The sequence below is a fragment of the Oryctolagus cuniculus genome, chromosome X (genome assembly GCF_051225735.1).
Source record: "Oryctolagus cuniculus isolate XC-2025 breed Fujian yellow rabbit chromosome X, ASM5122573v1, whole genome shotgun sequence".
Lineage (NCBI taxonomy): Eukaryota > Metazoa > Chordata > Mammalia > Lagomorpha > Leporidae > Oryctolagus > Oryctolagus cuniculus.
This window is the reverse complement of record NC_142888.1, coordinates 104,042,625-104,052,713: the sequence shown is the minus strand read 5'-3', so window position 1 is coordinate 104,052,713 and position 10,089 is coordinate 104,042,625. Positions and strand designations below refer to the sequence as shown.

The window sequence follows — 10,089 nt, the reverse complement described above, 5'->3', positions numbered from 1 at the left end:
GACCAGTTGCTAGGGAAGGGAGGGAGAAAAGGAGCTGAGAGGGAGGAGGGAATAAATCTGTGACACTCCTTTGAAGCTAAATGTAGGGCTGCTTTTTGCACAGTAGCGGATGGTAAAGACATTTGACTTTAGTACGGGCCAGTTGGAAAGATAAATCACTTTAAGAAGGATTTGGAGGAGCCATGGAGACATGGTCCTTTGTTAAGAGTTATTTTTAAACTTTTAATTATAAAAGATGGTTGTCAAGTCTCCTCTTTGAATTTGGAAACATTGAGCAGAGTACTTTGCCTAATCTTGTAATTTGAGCTTCCAGTTTGAAGATGCATACTATTAAGTTGGTGGGGAACAGAGATTTGTGGGTTTAAACTGCTTCTCTATTTGTGAAAATGAAACAAGAATAGCACTATAAAAATCCTTCTAATAATCATCTTAGCTTTCATTTTAGCCCTTCAGTTTGCAGGGTTTTTTTCCCCCTATAGTAGAGCTCTGGAAATTTCTATTTGGGGAGGAGGAATAAAGGCTGAATGGGTATATTAAATTTATGAATATTAGTTCATATTTTGCCTTATATCATTTTAGCAAAAAAAATCTGTATTCTTCCAGCCTAAATTTCCTATATTTTCCCCCACTTTAATCCAGTGTAATTCTCCGGCTTTTTTGTCATTGATCTAGAGATTAATTACTCAGAAATTACAATGACTATTCTCTCACTTGACACAGCTAATGTTGCTCAAGACAGAAATACAAATGTGGCACATTTCCTTAAATTTACCTGAGATGCGTGCAGACTGGACCTAAAAGGTCATCTTTCCTTTATTCTCTGTCAATATACACCGCTCTAGTTCAATAATGATGCATATTTCATTTTTTCTTAAGGAAAGCTAACAAAGTAAAATGCCAAATTTTTCAATTTATAGATATACTATTTGTGTGTGAGAGAGAGAGAATACGTAAATACAAGTTACTAAGGTGAGGGAATGCTCACTGCCGTGAAGCCACACAACTCATGATAGAAATGTGGAAATGAACTTTTGAGTCTCTAAGTGCACTGCTTCCCGCCACGGTGCCCTATCTCTCTGTTTACACTACTGAATGACTTTTATCTCAAGGAAAGATGAAAGTGGCATGTTTCCTAACACACTTCCTAGAGGAATTTGTTCACTTGCCTAGCATGGTTCCCTATTAAGAAATCTCTTCATTTCAAAGCTTCAATTTCTATTCTTGCTTCAGTTTATTATGTTCCTTGTCTCCTTAAAAGAAAAGTTACTGTTAGTGAAATAATTGTACTGTAATGTTAAAGTCCTTTGAGCACTTGCCATATCATGGAGAATGATGCATCTTTGCTTAATGCCTGGAGATAGTTGGTAAGTCATACTTACATACATAGTTTATGTATGGGAGATTGCAATGTTTTTGTTTGAGTAATGCCAACAAAGTCCCAAGAAACCATTTTATGTCTATTAAATAATTGAAATAATGGGTTCTTTTTATCTTAAAAATTTTCTTACTAAGATATCTTAGTGGAGTTATGTCGTGAAGAAGTATAACATGGGGACCAAATATCTCAAACGATGACAAAGCCTGCTGCTTAAAAAATTTCCAAACCCATAAAAGATATTATACATTTATGTATTATTGTCTTAGATTCTGTGTTGTCACTTGTTTGGTTTTGTGTAGACAACACACCTTTATTGAATGCCTACTGCATGCATTCAGAGTTGTGTTGAGTGTGGACTGAAACAAAACAGTTAAATATGCAAGGCATAGTGACTTCAAAGAATAATTCATTTTTTTCCTAGGTAGATTAACATCCTAACTATCAAGGAATGATATAATAGAGAACATAAATAGATCATTAGCTGCATGGAATAAGCTAAGACAACAATGGAAATTCAGAAGATGGAACTGTAAGAGTAGTTGTGACATATATGAGATTGAGTTTTGGTTGTGTTTTGAAGAATGTATATATGGGATGAAGAGAAGAATTCATTCTATGCCAAGAACAGATAGGAAAGAAAAGGACACTTTGCAATTTTGCTTTTCAGATTTTCAATACAAATTAGGACTTACATTTGGCAGATATAGAAATAAAACGTTGATTGGATCCTTTATATAGAGATCAACCAGAAAATTAATAAAGTTGCACCCACTATGGAATATTTAAAGATACTCAAATTTTAAAGTTAAAGGTGAGGGGCCAGATCTGTGGCACAGCAGGTAAAGCTACCATCTGCAGTACTGGCATCCCATATCAGCACCGGTTCTGGTCCCAGCTGCTCCACTTCCAATCCAGCTCTCTGCTATGGCCTGGGAAAGCAGTACAAGATGGACCAAGTCCTTGGGTCCCTGCACTCATGTGGGAAACCTGGAAGAAGCTCCAGGCTCCTGGCTTCGGATCGGCGCAGCTGCAGCCATTGTGACTATTTGGGGAATGAACCAGCGGATGGAAGACACCCCCTTTCTGTGTGTGTGTGGGTGTGTGTAACTCTTTCAAATAAATAAATCTTTTTAAAAAAGTTAAAGATGAAAGGAGTATCATATCAAAACTTACTTTTTTACAAATAACTCAAACTCCCTCAATTATCGACTGAGCTTTGATAATGAAGAAATAAAATGTCTTTTGTTTGCCTGAATGACTGCTTTGGGGAGAAGGATATGGATAAAAGAAGCTAAGTTAAAAAGGACTTTCATTACCCATGCCCCCTCATTTCATGTCACATATCCAGATATTATCAATGTTTTTTTCAAAATATTGAGGACTTAAAGTGCTAAAAGAGCACCATGTATTACAAAATGCAGTTTTTCCACAAAAATCATGGTTTATTTTTCAAAGAAAATTTGCAGATATGTAAGTGCAGGCATATTTTTTCTCTGGCTTAGAAAAGGAATCCAGGAAACAGAGATATGAAAATGAATTCCTCTATTTCCATCAGGCTAATAAGAAGATGGTAAGAAGATTATCATGTTGATCTCTGGGGAAATAGTTGTCAAAAAATCTTATCCATTAACTCACTCTCAAAACGTCATGTAGATGTGCCCATAGAAAGCTCTTTAATTTTAATATATCTAAAAAATCGTTCTAGAAAGTAGACTAGATATTTTTAGGGATCTGTGTCTATTTAATTCAGTGTATTAAAGCATGGAATTCAGTAAAAAGTGATATTATCCCAAAATGAGCCAACTATAGGCAGTAGTCATGTCATTTCTGCCATCAACTGTTCTGCAAATTCTGTTTGGTAAGTGATGCACATAAGCAGGTGAGAGTGTGGCTGTTTCACCACTGGCAATGGCAAAAGCATTGAACAATATATGTCTCAGTGCTGGACCTGTGTGTATGAAGTTCAATAGACTATTATTGCTTTCCTCATGTTCTGAGCTTCAGATTTAAAATATTTATATATTTCATTTTAAGTGATGTAGTTTATGACAGTTCCTCTAAAATGGATGTCAGAAGCTCTTTCAACATAGGTTACTATACCTCTTCCTGATCTAATAGTCAAAACTTGAAATTAAGTATCAGCAGGGTAAGTTTAATGAGAAAATCAATAAGTAAAAGGAGCTTGAGTTGTTTTTACCATTTTCTGTAGATCAAACATTTGTTGTTCACAGCAAACTTTCTTTTTTGTTTATGTTATTTTGGAAAGAGAGAGAGAGAATCTCTTATCTGCCAGTTCACTCCCCAAATGCCTACAACAACTGAGGTTGGGCCAGGTCAAAGCCAGGAACCATGAAATTCATTGGGTATCCCATATGGGTAGTGTAGGTACTCAAGTATTCTGGTCATCATCTACTGCCTCCCAGATCCATTAGTAGGAAGTTAGATTGGAAGCGGATGTGGGACTCAAACTCAGGCACTTTGGTGTAGGTTGTGGATATCTCAAGGAGCATCTTAACCCACTGTACCACACTGCCCACCACTACAGCAAACATTTAAGGTAATTATAATTATACCCATTTGCAGATGAGGAAAAAGAGAGGTTAAGTAATAATTTTCCAATAGTCCCTGCAGCTAACAAATTGTGGACAATATTCAGACACAGTCAATCTGACATCAGAGCCCATATGTCTTCTATTTAACAATATGGTTTCCTAATTATAGTCCTAGGATAACCACAGAAATATCTCATATTAAAATGTGTATGATACCTGAGTTTAATTCAGTATATTTAATGCATGCACTCTGACATTCATACAGAAGTGTTTCTGTGTAGAGGAAATCATCTTACCACAATGCTCACACCCCAGAAAGCTTGTTCATACACAATACAGCAAGTAACTGAAGCATGAAGTGTTTTGTGGTACTGTAGTAGGATGTTGAGGACTAGGAACCCTGTCAAAGAGTAACTGATGTTGATGACAGAGAAAAGGACTTTCTTACAGAAACACACTGATTGATCATTACTGAGGAATTACTGTTAATATGAGCTCAATGCTGCCAATATTAACATTAATGTTGATGTTTGGAGCTTCAGATATAGGGTTCTTCAGATTTTTCCATGGTACTAGGATGAGACTAAAGTGCCAATGAACCTATAATCATGGTCAGTTTATCCACCTTCTAGGAAAAGAGAAACAGAAAGAAACATGGGGTGTGTGTGTGTGTGTATGTGTGTGTGTGTATGTGTGTGTTGAAATGAGGGGGAGAATTTGAGTGGTCCAAGTGAGATATTAGTGATAACTCTAAAAAATACCCTAAATAAAAAGTAAAATATAAGCAATGTGTTTCGGGTTCATATATGGTAGCTATTATAAATTATTTCAAACATAAGCTAATAAGTAAAATGATGAAAGTTAATCTAAGAAGTGACAGTTTATAGTAGTCTGTCAAGGCTATAAATTTATTATGCTGATATATTTATGTGTATATGTTTGTGTGTGTATATCTCTACCTATATGTATTTGCCATGTCAGAATTCAATGTTAGGTCAAGGAATTGAAGGCATACTTTATTTGTTGTGTAGTTGGTTGGAAAACCAAAACTACTTTAAATTAACTTCTTATTGCTTATAATTAAGATACTGTCAATTCAAGTTTAAATATTTTGTCAACTGATTTAAAATGAATCGTATTCCCCAAGTTGTCAAGACTTTTGACTCTGGAATCAGAAGAGCAGAGATCTAAGTTTGAATCAGTTTATTACTTACTAAATTTATTACTTACTGTGTGACTCTGGGAAGGTTTCCTAACTTCTCTGAATCTCACACTCCTCATCTGAAAAAAGGGGATTAAAGAGACAATTATATTAATTCATATGTGATAAATGATTCATACATACTAAGTATTTAAAATATAATTACTTTCCTTGTACGTATTAGATTCAATTCTCATATATAAATTGGGATTATAATACTGCTTCATATTTCAAGGCTGTTGAGAGAATTAAATATGATAGATATTTGAAATTATTTGGTAAACTATAAATCATTTAACACTTTAGGCTGATATAACTATGAGTGGTAGTTCTGGAGCAAGAACACATTTTGGCACATTGAAAATAGTACTACCTAGGTGGCTATGCATTTCACCTACACGTAAGGGCATTTTTCATTCCCTGAGTCATTAAGGTAGGGAGGATTAACCACACTATTTTAAAAATCCCATGGTGCAAAATGCTTTAAACTTTTCAATTTCTACTACATAAATCATATCCATTGTTGTATTTAATTCAGTAGCTGGGTTAGAATAAAGAGTCTGCATTTTTGTATTTGACTACATATTTAATTGGGCTTCAGAATCTTGTGTTTCACAGCAGGATTTACAAAGCCCCTGCATAGATTAGAGAGAAAGCCTGGGTGGTCTGGGGACAGAGGAGATGGTTGCTTGGTTTCCTGATAGTCAAGATTTTAATTGATTGATTCTCTGAATGACTTGTTCTTGAGAGGGAAAAAAAGGTTTTTCCCACCACAGTCTCTGACTCCCAACCTCAAAGCCTTCTCAAGTGATCAGATAAATAGCTTGCTGTAAAAAGAGTAACACTTTTATAAACTGGCTGCAATTCTGTATACAAGAATATTTGTTGATGAAACTCAAAATTAAAATAATAATGATGTCCATCCGGAGATACTGTTCTTAATTCTAGTCTGAATTATTCATGTTGCTGACATAAGAGTTTGTTTTCAGATTTGAATAATCAGAAGTACTATCCAGTTTTCTATTTGCTTTGTTTAAAGAACTATTTCACACATTTCACCTCTAGTGCGTAACAAATTGATATATGTGTGTACTTAGGGGAAGAGTTCACTTGAAGATCAGACTGTGGAGGGCCAGAAAATGGAGAAGACCTCTCAGAAGACTATTAAAGGATAATAGAGGAATCTCAGGTAGCAAAGTCTCAAGCGCTATAATAATATCTGAACCAAACTGACGAGTCCTTCAAGAGATACTGAGTTATTTTACATATGGTCAAACCAAAGCAAATGCAGATTGCACTATTTCAGGGTGGTCTGTGCCGTTAGTATGTCTTTGGCTCCAAAATTTTATTGAACAACGTATTTAGGTGGGGATCTTATTAAAATAACAGATTACTGGATTCCACCTCTGGGATTCTGATTCAGTTGATCTCCACTGAGGCCCAGCTATCTATAGTTTAAATAATTATTGATTCTGATGGAGTGATCTTCTTAGAACAATAGAGAAATCCTGTGGCTGATTGGGAGCTGTGCTTCACCAATTCTGTTCAGCCTCATGAAAGAGGAATAGACTGCATATCACTAGCATAAGAATGAATCCAGATTGGATACTACTAAATATAACATTTGCACATTTGCACCATCGTGAGGTTGAAAAATTGCTAAGTCCTACCATAATAAATCAGCAAACATTTAATTCTTTCTTTATTTATAGTTTTGGATTGGTGTGCCATACTTGTACATTTTAAGGGGTACAGTACAATATTTTAATATTTATACACAGTGTAAACCAACAATACTAGGTATCCATCCTGTCAATTTCTTTATCTCTCTTTGTGTTTGAAGGCTACCAGCTCCTCTCTTCCAGGTCTTTATATAGCATATTACACATCATTATGAACCACAGTCATCCCATTGTGCTGCAAAACACCAGAACCAATTATATTCACCCTGCTGTGTTTCATTGCCCATTTTCCAAACTCCTCTCAGCCACCCTTCCCAGCGTCTATCTATCACTATTTTAAATGCTGATATTTACCTATCTATATTATTTTTAATTTACACATGCATGAGAGAACGTGAGATATTTGTCTTTCTGTGTCTAGCTTATTTCACCTAATATCTAGTGACCTCAACTTCAATTGACTTTGCTGGAAATTGTAAGACTGCATTCTTTTTGATGGCTGGACAATATCCCATCAAATATATATACAATGTTTTTTATTCATCCATTTATGGATACCTAGCTTGATTCCATATCTTAGCTATTGTACATAGTGTCGTAATGAACATGAGATTTCAGCTATCTCTTTCATATGCTGACTTAATTTCCTTTGGATATATTCTCCAAACTGAAATAATTGGGTTAATATGGTATAATTCCTTTTGGTTTTTTGAAGTACCTCAATATTGTTATCTATAATGGAATACTAATTTGCATTCCCATCAAAAGTGTATAAGGGTTATATTTTCTTCACAAACTCATCACCATTTGCATTTTTGCTTTTGATATAATAGCCATTCTAATGACACTTCATTGAGGTTTTGATTTGCATTTCCTGAATGTGTAGTGATGTTGGGTATTTTGTCTGCTGTAATTTGAATTTCTTTTCTTGAAAGAACACCTATTTAGTTCCTTTGTTCCCTTTATTTTAGTTTGAAAGAAAGAAAGAGAGAGGGAGAGACAGAAGAAGAAGGACAAGAAGACAAAGATGAAGAAGGAGGAGGAGGAGAAAGAAAAGAAGGAAAGAAGGAAAGGAAGAAAAGGAAGGAGAGGAAGGAAGGAAGGGATCATTAATCTACTTGTTCACTACTCAAATGCCTACAAAATGCAGGCATGGGTCAGGCAGAAATCAGGAGCTAGGAATTCCATCTAGGTCTCACATGTAGTTGTCAGTAATGTTAGGAAACTGGCACAGTTTTAGCCAGGTGGCTGCATTGCCCAACTACCTGAGCCAGGCTCCACCCCCAACCTAATGGGATTCGCTGCTCCTGCTTCCCTGCCCGCCCTCAGGCAAAGTTTTAAAAGGGCCTGTTCCTGAACACGTGCTCTCTTGGCTCTTGACTCTTTTTTTTTTTTTTTTTTTTTTTTTTTTTTGGCATGTGTCCATTTATTGATTGCTGGGAATACAGCCTATTGAGAATACACGGCATGCATCTGGGGGGGGCGGGGATTAACCAAATTTGAAGCGAAGTCACTCAACAAGCCTGCTGTGAGTTAATAAGGTAGCACAGAGCGCACGCGAGGGCACGGTGGGGAAGACGCAGCCACGCAGAGCTGTGAGCCAGGCTCCGCTGCGAACTTCTCTGGAACTCACTGAACCCTAACTACTCGGGGATGATCAGGAAGGAGAGGAGAGCACTTGCCTCTGTAGTGACGCCGGAGGCTGTGAGTTAAAGCACCCCCCCCACCCCCCCCGCAACCAGTTATGCTCTTACTTCATGTTCTTCCAGCAAGTCCATCTTTTACTATTTCTTCCGTGTCAATTCACAGGCCTTGGAATTCTAAGCAGCTATATGGACTTAGAAGAGTAATGACTGATGTCAAGACTATCTCCATTTGATTCCAACTTCTAGTGCTTGGTTATACCCTGTTCTGATACTAGATTTTTATGCCCGATTGCCAAATTCTCCCCCCACCAAGATGTTTCTTATAACTCACTGACACCAGAAAATGATAGAAACCAAATTCTAGTTACTGTTAAGAGGACAGAAAGGTTAAGTTACTGGAATGTCTTAAGCCATAATTAAGAACTGTTTAATTATATATCCGGTACATAGAACACAGCGACTAGAGCCTGTAATTGGATAAAATGCTGAAACGGATCCATAACTACAGAACTCCATGCCACTCGTTTCTTCCAAACTTTGCAATGAATACTCCTTTTCTTCAAATGACAGCAACGCTGCTTGATGTTCAAGCAATATGGACGACTTTTCATGGTAAGAGGAATCAAAAACAGAGAAAAACAAATAGTTACAGGCCAATGGGACAGAAGAGGGACGATTTGGCTTTCTGTTTTTTCCTTTTGGAAAGAGGCAGTCTGCTCCTTGCACGAACGGAGTTCCTTCGTTTATGCTGCAGGAGGACTCGGTCAGGGCCTGCAGCGCTGCACAAACCGAGGGTACAGGCACACGTCTCGGATGTGGTACCGGTTCAGGATCCAGGTTAAGAACCGCTCCAAGCCCAGGCCATAGCCTCCATGAGGACATGTCCCGTATTTTCTCTGATCTGTGTACCAGTAGTAGGGAGCGGGGTCAATCCCTTCTCTCTTATAACCTGCCAGCATTTCTTCACTATCCCAGATACGCATCGAGCCTCCCACAATCTCACCAACGTTGGGCATCAACACGTCCACAGATTCAGTGAGGTGGGAGTCCTCGGGGCATCGCTGCATATAGAAGGACTTGATCTCCACGGGAAATCGACACAGCAGGATGGGTTCATTAATGGTGTCTGTCATCAGCCTCTCAGGAGCTTCTGGGATATCTTCTCCAAACTCGATTCTTATCTCTTGGCTCTGCTCCCTGCTCTCTTGATCCTTCTCTCCTGTGCTCTCTTGGCCTCTTTTGGCTTCTCTCCTCCTCTCATCTCTCTTCTCCCTCCTCTGTCTCTCTCTCTTACAGTCTCCTCTATTTTTCCTTCGCCGCCCCTTCACTCCGGTCTGTAGGGTGTTCCCCAATAAACCCTTCCCCTTACTCCAGTGTCCGGTGTGTTTTGCGACGGCTAACATTAATATATAACAAGTAACCCAAGTACATGAGCCATCATATGTTTTCCCCCGAAGTGTGCATTAGTAGGAAGCAGGAATAGAAGTAGAGGCAGGATGTGAACCAGGCATTATGATATTTAATAAAGTTATCCTAAATGTCAGCTTAACCTATTATACCACTACACACTGCCCCCTTTTAACACTGCCCACATCTTAACACCTTAGTTATTATTTTGGTGTTGACTTTT

At 37.6% G+C, this 10,089-nt stretch overlaps 1 pseudogene across 1 annotated transcript; it reads right to left on the bottom strand.

The window, feature by feature from the left end:
• Positions 1-8,864: 8,864 nt before the first annotated feature.
• LOC103352006 (asparagine--tRNA ligase, cytoplasmic pseudogene) lies at positions 8,865-9,628 on the bottom strand (annotated as a pseudogene). The gene has a single exon (XR_016228553.1). The product of XR_016228553.1 is annotated as an asparagine--tRNA ligase, cytoplasmic pseudogene (transcript).
• Between the last annotated feature and the right edge of the window lie 461 nt (positions 9,629-10,089).